We start from the raw sequence: 13,627 nt of genomic DNA, 5'->3' as shown, positions 1-13,627 counted from the left end.
GAAGCGCTTCACCCGCCCCCGGAAGAAGAAGAAAAAACGCGCGGATATCACCGTACGTTTCATTTCCTGTTTACATCTGTAAAGACCACAAAATGGCTCCTAATAAGCGATCCGGTTCATAAAAAGACGCAATCTCTCCATCCGCACACGGATTACTACCGTATTTCACAGCAACTGATATTCCTGTGAACCGCACTGTGGAACGGGAGCACGTACGGTGAATATTCGCACCACAGGGAATGAAGTCATCCTTCACTGTGGTTCTAGCTTGCCATGCTAACTTCCACTCATGGTGATATTCAAAAGGAAGACCTTGCCAAAAGAGACCTTTCCAGCCGGCGTCATCATAAAAGCTAACTCGAAGGGATGGATGGATGAAGAAAAGATGAGCGAGTGGTTAAGGGAAGTTTACGCGAAGAGGCCGGGTGGCTTTTTTCACACAGCTCCGAAGGCGAACACACCTTCACTAAGACGGGCAGACAGCCTCGGACGACATACGCAAACATTTGCCAGTGGATCGTAAATGCTTGGGCAGATATTTCGGTCACAACTGTGGTCCGAGCTTTCCGGAAGGCAGGATTCACAGAACAACAGCGACACTGACTCCCGATGACTTCTACGAGACGGAACCGGCCATTTTGGATCCCGTATTCGCCCAACTTTTCAATTCGGACACCGAAGACGAAGAATTCGAAGGATTTACGAATGAAGAATAACTTCAGAAGGTGAGCGCTATGTTTATTTTGTGTGTTGTGACATTAACGTTAAAGCAACATTATGTTGCTATTGTTCTACACCATTTTGAATTTTACTATGTTTGTGATTGCACATTTGCGTACATTTTGGGACAGAGTTGTTAGAACGCTGGTTTTCAATATATTATTAAAGTTTGACTGAACTATCTGACTGTTTTTTTGACATTCACTTTAGCGCAGCGTTTTTTTGACATTCACTTTAGCGCAGCGTAGGCGCGGCTTTTAGTCCGGGGCGGCTTATTGGTGGACAAAATTATGAAATATGTAATTCATAGAAGGTGCGGCTAATAATCCGGTGCGCCTTATAGTGCGGAAAATACGGTAGTTTAGTTGGGAAATGTTGACTCAATTTAAAAGTCTGACATTTTCGACGATACTTTGTCGACATCATGTGGAGAGAGTGAGTAAATCAGGTCGATGACCTTTAATTATGTGTGGGTCTAAGTGGATTCAAACGCAGCATTTATTTATATGACCCAATGCAAACAACCTTCCCAAGTCATGCTCCCAAAAAAAAAATGAAAAAAAATCCATCTAACACAAAATAGTCACAAATAACCTGCTCACCAAACTTTGTGGATATTTTTTTTTTTTTTTAAAACACGTCCATGCACCATAGAAAATTCTAAATTACAAAGCATGATGGGGAAAATGCAAAACACTCTCTACACTTATCTATGTTAGGCACATTTTAGCTGCTTGATATCTCTGATTGATTATAATAATAGTAATCCAATTATATTAAATATACATACCATTATATTAATATATGTACTATATATGTACATGCTGTATATATATATATATATATATATATATATATATATATATACATACATACATACATACATACATGCATATATATGTATGTATATATATATACATATATATGTATATATACATACATGTACACATATACATATATATATATATATATACACATGTATATATATATATATATATATATATATATATATATATATATATATATATATATATATATATATATATATATATATATGTCTTAATAAGGTTATCCAAAAAATAGTGCTCGATACCGTAGTAGAGCGCAATATATGTATGTGTGGGAAAAAAAAATCACAAGACTATTTCATCTCTGAAATAGTCTTGTGATTTTTTTTTCCCCACACATACATATATATATACATACATATATATATACTGTATATATATATATATATATATACATACATATAAACACACATACTGTATATATATATATATATATATATATATATACATATATATGTATGTACAAACCCCGTTTCCATATGAGTTGGGAAATTGTGTTAGATGTAAATATAAACGGAATACAATGATTTGCAAATCATTTTTAACCCATATTCAGTTGAATATGCTACAAAGACAACATATTTGATGTTCAAACTGATAAACATTTTTTTTTTGCCAATAATCATTAACTTTAGAATTTGATGCCAGCAACACGTGACAAAGAAGTTGGGAAAGGTGGCAATAAATACTGATAAAGTTGAGGAATGCTCATCAAACACTTAATTGGAACATCCCACAGGTGAACAGGCTAATTGGGAACAGGTGGGTGCCATGATTGGGTATAAAAACAGCTTCCCAAAAAATGCTCAGTCTTTCACAAGAAAGGATGGGGCGAGGTACACCCCTTTGTCCACAACTGCGTGAGCAAATAGTCAAACAGTTCAAGAACAACGTTTCTCAAAGTGCAATTGCAAGAAATTTAGGGATTTCAACATCTACGTCCATAATATCATCAAAAGGTTCAGAGAATCTGGAGAAATCACTCCACGTAAGCGGCATGGCCGGAAACCAACATTGAATGACCGTGACCTTCAATCCCTCAGACGGCACTGTATCAAAAACCGACATCAATCTCTAAAGGATATCACCACATGGGCTCAGGAACACTTCAGAAAACTACTATCAGTAACTACAGTTGGTCGCTACATCTGTAAGTGCAAGTTAAAGCTCTACTATGCAAAGCGAAAGCCATTTATCAACAACATCCAGAAACCCGGGGCCCGAGATCATCTAAGATGGACTCATGCAAAGTGGAAAAGCGTTCTGTGGTCTGACGAGTCCACATTTCAAATTGTTTTTGGAAATATTCGACATTGTGTCATCCGGACCAAAGGGGAAGCGAACCATCCAGACGGTTATCGACGCAAAGTTGAAAAGGCAGCATCTGTGATGGTATGGGGGTGCATTAGTGCCCAAGACATGGGTAACTTACACATCTGTGAAGGCACCATTAATGCTGAAAGGTACATACAGGTTTTGGAACAACATATGCTGCCATCTAAGCGCCATCTTTTTCATGGCTTATTTCAGCAAGACAATGCCAAGCCACATTCAGCACGTGTTACAACAGCGTGGCTTCGTAAAAAAAGAGTGCGGGTACTTTCCTGGCCCGCCTGCAGTCCAGACCTGTCTCCCATCGAAAATGTGTGGCGCATTATGAAGCGTAAAATACGACAGTGTAGACGCCAGACTGTTGAACGACTGAAGCTCTACATAAAACAAGAATGGGAAAGAATTCCACTTTCGAAGCTTCAACAATTAGTTTCCTCAGTTCCCAATCGTTTATTGAGTGTTGTTAAAAGAAAAGGTGATGTAACACAGTGGTGAACATGCCCTTTCCCAACTACTTTGGCACGTGTTGCAGCCATGAAATTCTAAGTTAATGATTATTTGCAAAAAAAAAATTAAGTTTATGAGTTTGAACATCAAATATGTTGTCTTTGTAGCATATTCAACTGAATATGGGTTGAAAATGATTTGCAAATCATTGTATTCCGTTTATATTTACATCTAACACAATTTCCCAACTCATATGGAGACAGGGTTTGTATATATGTATACATACATATATACATACATATATACACAAACATATATATACACACACATATATATATATATATACATATATATATATATATATACACACATATATATATACACACATATATATATATATATATATATATATATATATATATATATATACACACACACACACACACACACGTACGTATATATATATATATATATATATATATATATATATATATATATATATATATATATATATATATATATATATATATATATATATGTGTAAAAGTTAAAAAGTTTTAAAGTTAAAACATAATGTCATGGCTGTCTTGAGTTTCCAATCATTTCTACAACTCTTATTTTTTTACATGCAGTCGGTTTTCGGCCCTCAACCAATATGTATTTAGCCATTTGGCTCCCAAGTCAAAAAGTCTCCCCCCCCCCCGTCCTAAGGGAAGCACCGTTTAAATCTCAGTTGGCGCAATGAGCTAACATTAGCTTATAGCTAGAGATGGACATACCGGTAACTCTGTTGTTACCATGGGAACGTAGAAAGTGAGTGTGAAGGACCGTGCTTTGATTGACGGACTTTGAGTGTTGTCATTTGTTTACACAATGTGGACTTCACTCATTTGCCATGGATAGTAAATCTATACGGCTATTCAAGCTGTACACGGACTACTCTAAAGTGCATCATATCTGCCGTGGTACAGGATTCCAATGAAACGTAAACAACTCCAAGGTTTGAAGTAAAAGATCCGACAGTGGCCGTGAGATCCGTGGTCATGGTTCAAGCTCAAACAAGGTCCTCAAGGGTGTTTAGAGTTTTAATTAAGCCTCTGGGCACTTTTACCACTCTGCACTTTAACGACCCAACTACGACGTAGAAAGTGGGAATCCAAGTCATCCATGTCAAACCAACATGTTTGGACTATTGGACGGCGGCCATGCTTGCCAAGCGGAGAGCAGCACAAGTCGTTTACAAGGCATCCGACGGAGACCAAAACCCATGATGAGCTTTTTGGCTCGATCGAGGATCCGTCCTTGGATTGCGAGGCACGGACATAAAAACAAGTGAAGGGGAGAAGGGAGTGCCGCGGGTCCCATTAAGGATAATAGGTCATTAAGACTCAACTGGTTAAATCACGCATGCCAGAGTGAGGCGCCAAAAAGCGCTTAGGAAACCGCCCCGGGATATTAAGAGATGGTCTCTTTGGGAAAAGCCAATCATTTTTGGATCAGGTTTGTGATGCTAATAGAATCTGGAAAGTGCTTTGAAGATCCTAACTATCCTAAAGTGCACCGCATCATTGTGAGACCTATTTTTGGTTACCTCCCTTCGCTAGGAGGGAGTCACTATATTATACCTCTCAGCAGGGTGCCATGCATCCACATCTAACCAAATACATTCATATTGTTCCTCTTGTATTTGTACTTTGGATCAGGCAGGTCTACCTCACCAAATGCCAGTGAGTTCCACATACCGCATTTGTCGGACAATAAGTCGCAGTTTTTTTTCATAGTTTGGCCGGGGGTGCGACTTATACTCAGGAGCGACGTATGTGTGAAATGATTAACACATTAGCGTAAAATATCAAATAATATTATTGATCTCATTCACATAAGAGACTAGACGTATAAACCCCGTTTCCATATGAGTTGGGAAATTGTGTTAGATGTAAATATAAACGGAATACAATGATTTGCAAATCATTTTCAACCCATATTCAGTTGAATGCACTACAAAGACAACATATTTGATGTTCACACTCATAAACTTTGTTTTTTTTTTGCAAATAATAATTAACTTAGAATTTCATGGCTGCAACAGGGGCCAAAGTAGTTGGGAAAGGGCATGTTCACCACTGTGTTACATGGCCTTTCCTTTTAACAACACTCAGTAAACGTTTGGGAACTGAGGAGACATTTTTGAAGCTTCTCAGGTGGAATTCTTTCCCATTCTTGCTTGATGTACAACTTAAGTTGTTCAACAGTCCGGGGGTCTCCGTTGTGGTATTTTAGGCTTCATAATGCGCCACACATTTTCAATAGGAGACAGGTCTGGACTACAGGCAGGCCAGTCTAGTACCCGCACTCTTTTACTATGAGCCACGTTGATGGAACACGTGGCTTGGCATTGTCATGCTGAAATAAGCAGGGGCGTCCATGGTAACGTTGCTTGGATGGCAACAAATGTTGCTCCAAAACCTGTATGTACCTTTCAGCATTAATGGCGCCTTCACAGATGTGTAAGTTACCCATGTCTTGGGCACTAATACACCCCCATACCATCACAAATGCTGGCTTTTCAACTTTGCGCCTAGAACAATCCGGATGGTTCTTTTCCTCTTTGGTCCGGAGGACACGACGTCCACAGTTTCCAAAAACAATTTGAAATGTGGACTCGTCAGACCACAGAACACTTTTCCACTTTGTATCAGTCCATCTTAGATGAGCTCAGGCCCAGCGAAGCCGACGGCGTTTCTGTGTGTTGTTGATAAACGGTTTTCGCCTTGCATAGGAGAGTTGTAACTTGCACTTAAAGATGTAGCGACCAACTGTAGTTACTGACAGTGGGTTTCTGAAGTGTTCCTGAGTCCATGTGGTGATATCCTTTACACACTGTCGCTTGTTGATGCAGTACAGCCTGAGGGATCGAAGGTCACGGGCTTAGCTGCTTACGTGCAGTGATTTCTCCAGATTCTCTGAACCCTTTGATGATATTACGGACTGTAGATGGTGAAATCCCTAAATTCCTTGCAATAGCTGGTTGAGAAAGGGTTTTCTTAAACTGTTCAACAATTTGCTCACGCATTTGTTGACAAAGTGGTGACCCTCGCCCCATCCTTGTTTGTGAATTTCATGGAATCTACTTTTATACCCAATCATGGCACCCACCTGTTCCCAATTTGCCTGTTCACCTGTGGGATGTTCCAAATAAGTTTTTGATGAGCATTCCTCAACTTTATCAGTATTTATTGCCACCTTTCCCAACTTATTTGTCACGTGTTGCTGGCATCAAATTCTAAAGTTAATGATTATTTGCAAAAAAAAAAAAAAGTTTATCAGTTTGAACATCAAGTATGTTGTCTTTGTAGCATATTCAACTGAATATGGGTTGAAAATGATTTGCAAATCATTGCATTCCGTTTATATTTACATCTAACACAATTTCCCAACTCATATGGAAACGGGGTTTGTATAAGATTTCATGGGATTTAGCGATTAGGAGTGACAGATTGTTTGGTAAATGTATAGCATGTTCTATATGTTATAGTTATTTGAATGACTCTTACCATAATATGTTATGTTAACATACCAGTTGGTTATTTATGCCTCATATAACGTACACTTATTCAGCCTGCTGTTCACTATTCTTTATTTATTTAAATTGCCTTTCAAATGTCTATTCTTGCTGTTGGCTTTTATCAAATACATTTCCCCAAAAAATGCCACTTATATATGTTTTTTTCCTTCTTTATAATGCATTTTCGGCCGGTGCGACTTATACTCCGGAGCGACTTATACTCCGGAGCGACTTATAGTCCGAAAAATACGGTACCCAACGTTCCCTCTAAGGTGCGCGCCTGCGCAATTGCGCACTGCTCAAGCGTCCTCTGCGCACAGCAAATATATGCCGCGCACCAAATCAAATCCCATCTGAATTCTAAACAAAATAAACACATTTATTCTGTGTAATTTTGCAATGCAAGCGGCACTAACGGTGTTCGTCAACACCGTTCAATTGAACACCGTTCAATTATTGTAACGTCTATCGAGATGCTTCGAGGACAGGAATTATATCGATCACTTTATTGAGCAAAACTGTTTATATTCGACCATAACCACACCAAAACATCAGTAAAAAACTTATATCTCGAAAAACTAGTCATTTTCTGCCGTACAAACCAGGCCAAAACCAACTTGTCATCTGTTACCAACACCCATACCACTAAGCCACTGGTGCGTTTATGGCCACACAAAAAGTCGGACAACTCAAACACCACACAAAGTTACACTATGACTCCTCGGTCATACGTGTGCTTATTCTACTGTCATTTATTATTAATGTTAATTTATTGATATTAATCATGGAATGCTGTTACTAGAGAAAGTTACAGGAATGCACACTTCATCCCATGCTTACATTTCATTGTGCAACATGAGGATGTTTAAAGGGGAACATTATCACAATTTCAGAAGGGTTAAAACCATTAAAAATCAGTTCCCAGTGGCTTATTTTATTTTTCTGAGTTTTTTTCAAAATTTTACCCATCACGCAATATCCCTAAAAAAAGCTTCAAAGTGCCTGATTTTAACCATCGTTATATACACCCGTCCATTTTCCTGTGACATCACATAGTGAAGCCAACACAAACAAACATGGCGCATAGAACAGCAAGCTATTAGCTCGGATTCAGACTCTGATTTCAGCGGCTTAAGCGATTCAACAGATTACGCATGTATTGAAACGGATGGTTGTAGTGTGGAGGCAGGTAGCGAAAACGAAATTAAAGAAGAAACTGAAGCTATTGAGCCATATCGGTTTGAACCGTATGCAAGCGAAACCGACACGACAGCCAGCGACACGGGAGAAAGCGAGGACGAATTCGGCGATCGCCTTCTAACCAACGATTGGTATGTGTTTGTTTGGCATTAAAGGAAACTAACAACTATGAACTAGGTTTACAGCATATGAAATACATTTGGCAACAACATGCACTTTGAGAGTGCAGACAGCCCAATTTTCATCAATTAATATATTCTGTAGACATACCCTCATCCGCGCTCTTTTCCTGAAAGCTGATCTGTCCAGTTTTGGAGTTGATGTCAGCAGGCCAGGGAAGCTAGGGTCGATATTCTTCTCTTGATCATCTTCGGTGGCATAAGGGACGGTGTGAGCCAAGACATCCAGGGGGTTTAGCTCGCTCGTCTGCGGGAACAAACTGCCGCCATTGCTTGCCATGCTACCGAGGGCCTTTGTCCCTGAATTGCTCACACACTCCGGCAGATTCAATGGGGGTCTGGCGGCAGATTTCTTTGACTTTATCGTTGGAAATGCATCTGCTTTGAGTGTCGCAGGATATCCACACATTCTTGCCATCTCTGTCGTAGCATAGCTTTCGTCGGTAAAGTGTGCGGAACAAACGTCCAATTTCTTGCCACTTTGGCATCTTTGGGCCACTGGTGCAACTTGAATCCGTCCCTGTTCGTGTTGTTACACCCTCCGACAACACACCGACGAGGCATGATGTCTCCAAGGTACGGAAACAGTCGAAAAAAACGGAAAATAACAGAGCTGATTTGACTCGGTGTTTGAGATAATGGCGGATTGCTTCCCGATGTGACGTCACGTTGTGACGTCATCGCTCCGAGAGCGAATATTAGAAAGGCGTTTAATTCGCCAAAATTCACCCATTTAGAGTTCGGAAATCGGTTAAAAAAATATATGGTCTTTTTTCTGCAACATCAAGGTATATATTGACGCTTACATAGGTCTGGTGATAATGTTCCCCTTTAAGGGGAACTAAATGCGATCTCTGAAAGGGGTACACATGATTTCCAAAGCAGGACTCCCACCCAGACATATTGTACAATACTAATCCATAGATTATGAAAAACAAGATTTCTTTTATTTTCATTACAAGTGGGCCAAATCACTAATATTAGAAAATGATCTCATGAAAATGACTCCTGTCATTTAAGTGTTATTATAAAAGATTGGTTTGAGACAGGTGTGCTGCTGGTGATGTTGCTCACATGTGCTCCACTGAATGCTCAGGTAGTTTTTGTGTTTGCTCACACACATGAACAATTAGAGGGAACATTGACGGTACCCTCATTTTTTTTGTAGCGGCCTCGCCACAGAAACACTTGTCCTTCGCCACGTCGCTGATACGTGTACAGGGGGAAGGAGAAGGCACAGACAGGAGGGATGTCGTTTAAGCTCTATGCTTATTTTATATATACATAATAAATGAAGTGTGTGTACTAATCCAAAATGTGTGCGGTGTGTGACTATGTCTAGAGATTAGCTGTAGGGGACAGCGTGGGGAAGTTGAGAGAGTGGCCGTGCCAGCAACCTGAGGGTTCCTGGTTCGATCCCCAGCTTCTACCAACCTAATCACGTCCGTTGTGTCCTTGAGCAAGACACTTCACCCTTGCTCCTGGTGGTTAGCGCCTTGCATGGCAGCTCCCGCCATCAGTGTGTGAATGGGTGAGTGTGGAAATAGTGTCAAAGCGCTTTGAGTACCTTATAGGCATACTTGCCAACCCTCCCGGATTTTCCGGGAGACTCCCGAAATTCAGCGCCTCTCCCGAAAACCTCCCGGGACAAATTTTCTCCCGAAAATCTCCCGAAATTCAGGCGGAGCTGGAGGCCACGCCCCCTCCAGCTCCATGCGGACCTGAGTGACGTGTTGACAGCCTGTTCTCACGTCTGCTTTCCCACAATATAAACAGCTAATGATGGAGGGCGAGTTCTTGGTTTCTTATGTGGGTTTATTGTTAGGCAGTTTCATTAACGTCCTCCCAGCGCGGTAACAACACACAACAACAGCAGTCAAGTTTTCGTCTACCGTAAAGCAGTTCGTCTGCCGTAAACAGCAATGTTGTGACACTTTTAAACAGGACAATACTGCCATCTACTGTACATGCATATGTGACCCACCCATAATGTGTCACATTGTTGTGTTGATTTATTTATTTTATTTTGTGGTTTGAATTCGTTTTTGGAGCTGTCATTACACATTTATCAGTATTCACATTGGTCAGTAGGAGGCAGTAGGGCGTTTCTTCCCAATTGAATGCTATCACCTGCAGACCGGAAGTGTCTTGTCATTCTGATGAGTGACCTGTCTGTGAACAATTGAAACGTCCTGTGTGCTTTTTAATCCTGTATAACAGGTTAGTTTTGGTGAATCAACTCACTGAATAATATCCATGTGATCTTTATAATGGTGGAGCCTAACTCTAAAGTGTTTGTGAGTTGTAGTTTGTATTTGTGAATGAATCCAGTGCACAGCTGCAGTAATCAATACAAAAAGGCGACGTGAGTGCGCAATGTTTATATAGGAACTTCTGATCCTAATTCAGACTCCCAAATTAGAGCTCCCGTTTTCTTATTGATTTTATAATGTATATTTGTATAATGTGTGTGTTCTGAAATAGTGACAGAGAATAGAACAAGGATGGGCAATTCAACCCTTAACTCAACAATGAGTAGATTAGTGTTATGTGTGTGTATATGTGTAAATAAATGAACACTGAAATTCAAGTATTTATTTTATTTATATATATATATATATATATATATATATGTAATAAAAAAAAAAAAAAAAAAAAAATATATATATATATATATATATATATATATATATATATATATATATATATATATAGCTAGAATTCACTGAAAGTCAAGTATTTCTTATATATATATATATATATATCTTAACCAAGCCCCTCTCCCCCCACCCCCCGAAATCGGAGGTCTCAAGGTTGGCAAGTATGCTTATAGGTAGAAAAGCGCTATACAAGTATTTACCAAGTATTTACCATAGTGTGTTGTACCGGTAGTGTTGAAAGAGAGGCGCGGAAGTCCAATAGGGGCGAGGCAGGCACAGGCAGGAAGTCGGGGGCTATAGCCAGGCGTCAAAAATCTGTGTCCGGGCGGGAGGTCGAGATCCAAGATGCAGTCAGGGAACCAGAGGGAATGCGGGGAGCCGAGACTCACCGCTTGTGACGTGGGAACGGTGGCAGGCTGCAGAGAGGCGACAAGGAGGACACGAGACAAATAAACACGAAGGGGGGAGAAAACACAGAGAGAGAAATGAATACATAGAGCTTGACAGGTTGGGCTTACTTAGCTACGTTCTGGCCCGGAACGCCAGGTCCGCACTGGCTTAAGAAGCCCAGGAAGCTCATCAGCGACAGGTGTGATGAGTGTAGGGATGATGTTTGATAAGAAATTATCGAGTTTGAGCCTATTATCAAATCCTCTTATCGAACCGATTCCTTATCGATTCTCTTATCGAATCCAGATAGGTTGTTGCATCTGGAAAAAAACACAATATTTGGTTTAACAAAAGCTCACTTTTATTATATAAGAAAAAAATTAAATCTAATAAATAAATAAATATTGACTGTAACCCCCTAAAAAAATTTAAAAAAATAAAAAAATATTGACTGTTGTTACCCAAAGTATATTAAGTGGTATTTTTCAGAAAAACAAATATATACAGTAACATTATCAGACACATACAAAAAGGCTCACCTTAACGTTACCGTTAGCCACCGACTATGCTTAGGTAACGTTAGTCTAGCTAACATTACTGCAGTCCTGGTTGACATAAGAGGTTACGTTACTACAAGTGAGCAGATATGGAAATTAACCGGCAACAGTTAACGTTAGTTACTCACCGGCGTCACCGCCACTGTAGCTGGGACTTGGGCAGCTGGCAGAAGAAGAGGGGCGTTCTTCATCGTCTCTGCCGCTGCTTCTCCATGTGTCGAAGACACGACACGGTTCTCGAACTTTCAGGTTATGCGCAGCCTGAACATGTTTCAACACGCTTGTTGTGCTCCCCCCGTTACACGAGAGCGAAGCCTGGCAATATTTGCATATTGCCGCTTCCTCTTTTGTTTTTGGTGAAATGAAGCCATGCCTTGGAGCGCTTTTTCCGGTCCATTTTTTTTTCCTGCTTTCCCTATCTGCGCCTAATGACTGACCTACGTGATGTCATTTCTTGTGATGTCCCACTGGGCATTTCTTGTTGGGACGGGATTCGTTCCCAGCGATTCAAATAAAGAACCAACTCTTTTTTTTTTACTATAGTGGTCTCGATAACGGGTACCGGTTCTCAAAAAGGGATCCGAGTCCAAGGACTCGGTTCTTTTCTTATCGAACAACCGGGAAAACCGGTTTCGAGCATCATCCCTAGATGAGTGCTGATTGATTGCAGCTGCGCACCGACGCAGCTTCTGCAGGAGTGGCGCGCATTGGAATGTGCCCGGGCCGTGACAGTCGCACTTTAAAGTCTGCAGCTTCGCTCAATATTTTTTTAAAGCATATTCTACGTATTTTTGGACTGAAATAAGTATTTTGTAGCCAAAAAATGGCCAGAGTTACAGTAGTGTTGGCCACGACATGAAACCAAACCAATCAGAGCGTGTCGTTCAGTATCGTGGCCACTGATTGGCTCAAAATAAAAAAGAGTGTCAAGGTGACTACATGGATGTTATTTCATGTCTGAAGAGCTCTCGTAATGTCATACTTGCCAACCTTGAGACCTCCAATTTCGGGAGGTGGGTGTGGGTGTGGGGGGCATGGTTGGGGGCGTGGTTAAGAGGGGAGGAGTATATTTACAGCTAGAATTCACCAAGTCAAGTATTTCATATATATATATATATATATATATATATATATATATATATATATATATATATATATATATCCCCGCGATCCTGAAGGGAATAAGCGGTAGAAAATGGATGGATGGATGGATGGATGGATGGATATATATATATATATATAAGAAATAATTGACTTTCGGTGAATTCTAGCTATATATATATATATATATATATATATATATATATATATAAAAGAAATACTTGAATTTCAGTGTTCATTTATTTACACATATACACACACAACACTCATCTACTCATTGTTGAGTTAAGGGTTGAATTGTCCATCCTTGTTCTATTCTCTGTCACTATTTTTCTAACCATGCTGAACACCCTCTGTGATTATGCATTGCTGTGTGGCACGCACAAAAGTGCTTTCATCAAATGCACTAGATGGCAGTATTGTCCTGTTTAAGAGTGTCACAACATTGCTGTTTACGGCAGACGGACTGCTTTACTGTAGACGTTCTTTATATTGTGGGGAAGCGGACTCAGGTCCGCATGGAGCTGGAGGGGGCGTGGCCTCCAGCTCCGCCTGAATTTCGGGAGAAAATTTGTCCCGGGAGGTTTTCGGGAGAGGCGCTGAATTTCGGAAGTCTACCGGAAAATCC

General features: G+C 40.1%; 1 protein-coding gene across 1 annotated transcript in view; it reads right to left on the bottom strand.

Moving 5' to 3' along the window:
* The window catches only part of fgd5b (FYVE, RhoGEF and PH domain containing 5b), a 96,047-nt gene extending 84,680 nt beyond the window's left edge, over positions 1–11,367 (bottom strand). Inside the window, exons 1-2 of the mRNA XM_072912857.1 lie at positions 11,341–11,367; positions 11,163–11,266 (exon numbers count right to left, since the gene is read on the bottom strand). The gene's annotated coding sequence lies outside the window, so the exon portion shown is untranslated. The remainder of the gene's footprint in view (positions 1–11,162; positions 11,267–11,340) is intronic.
* Between the last annotated feature and the right edge of the window lie 2,260 nt (positions 11,368–13,627).

The sequence above is a fragment of the Nerophis lumbriciformis genome, linkage group LG03, assembly GCF_033978685.3.
Source record: "Nerophis lumbriciformis linkage group LG03, RoL_Nlum_v2.1, whole genome shotgun sequence".
In the NCBI taxonomy this organism is placed as follows: domain Eukaryota; kingdom Metazoa; phylum Chordata; class Actinopteri; order Syngnathiformes; family Syngnathidae; genus Nerophis; species Nerophis lumbriciformis.
This window is presented reverse-complemented; position numbering and strand designations above follow the sequence as displayed.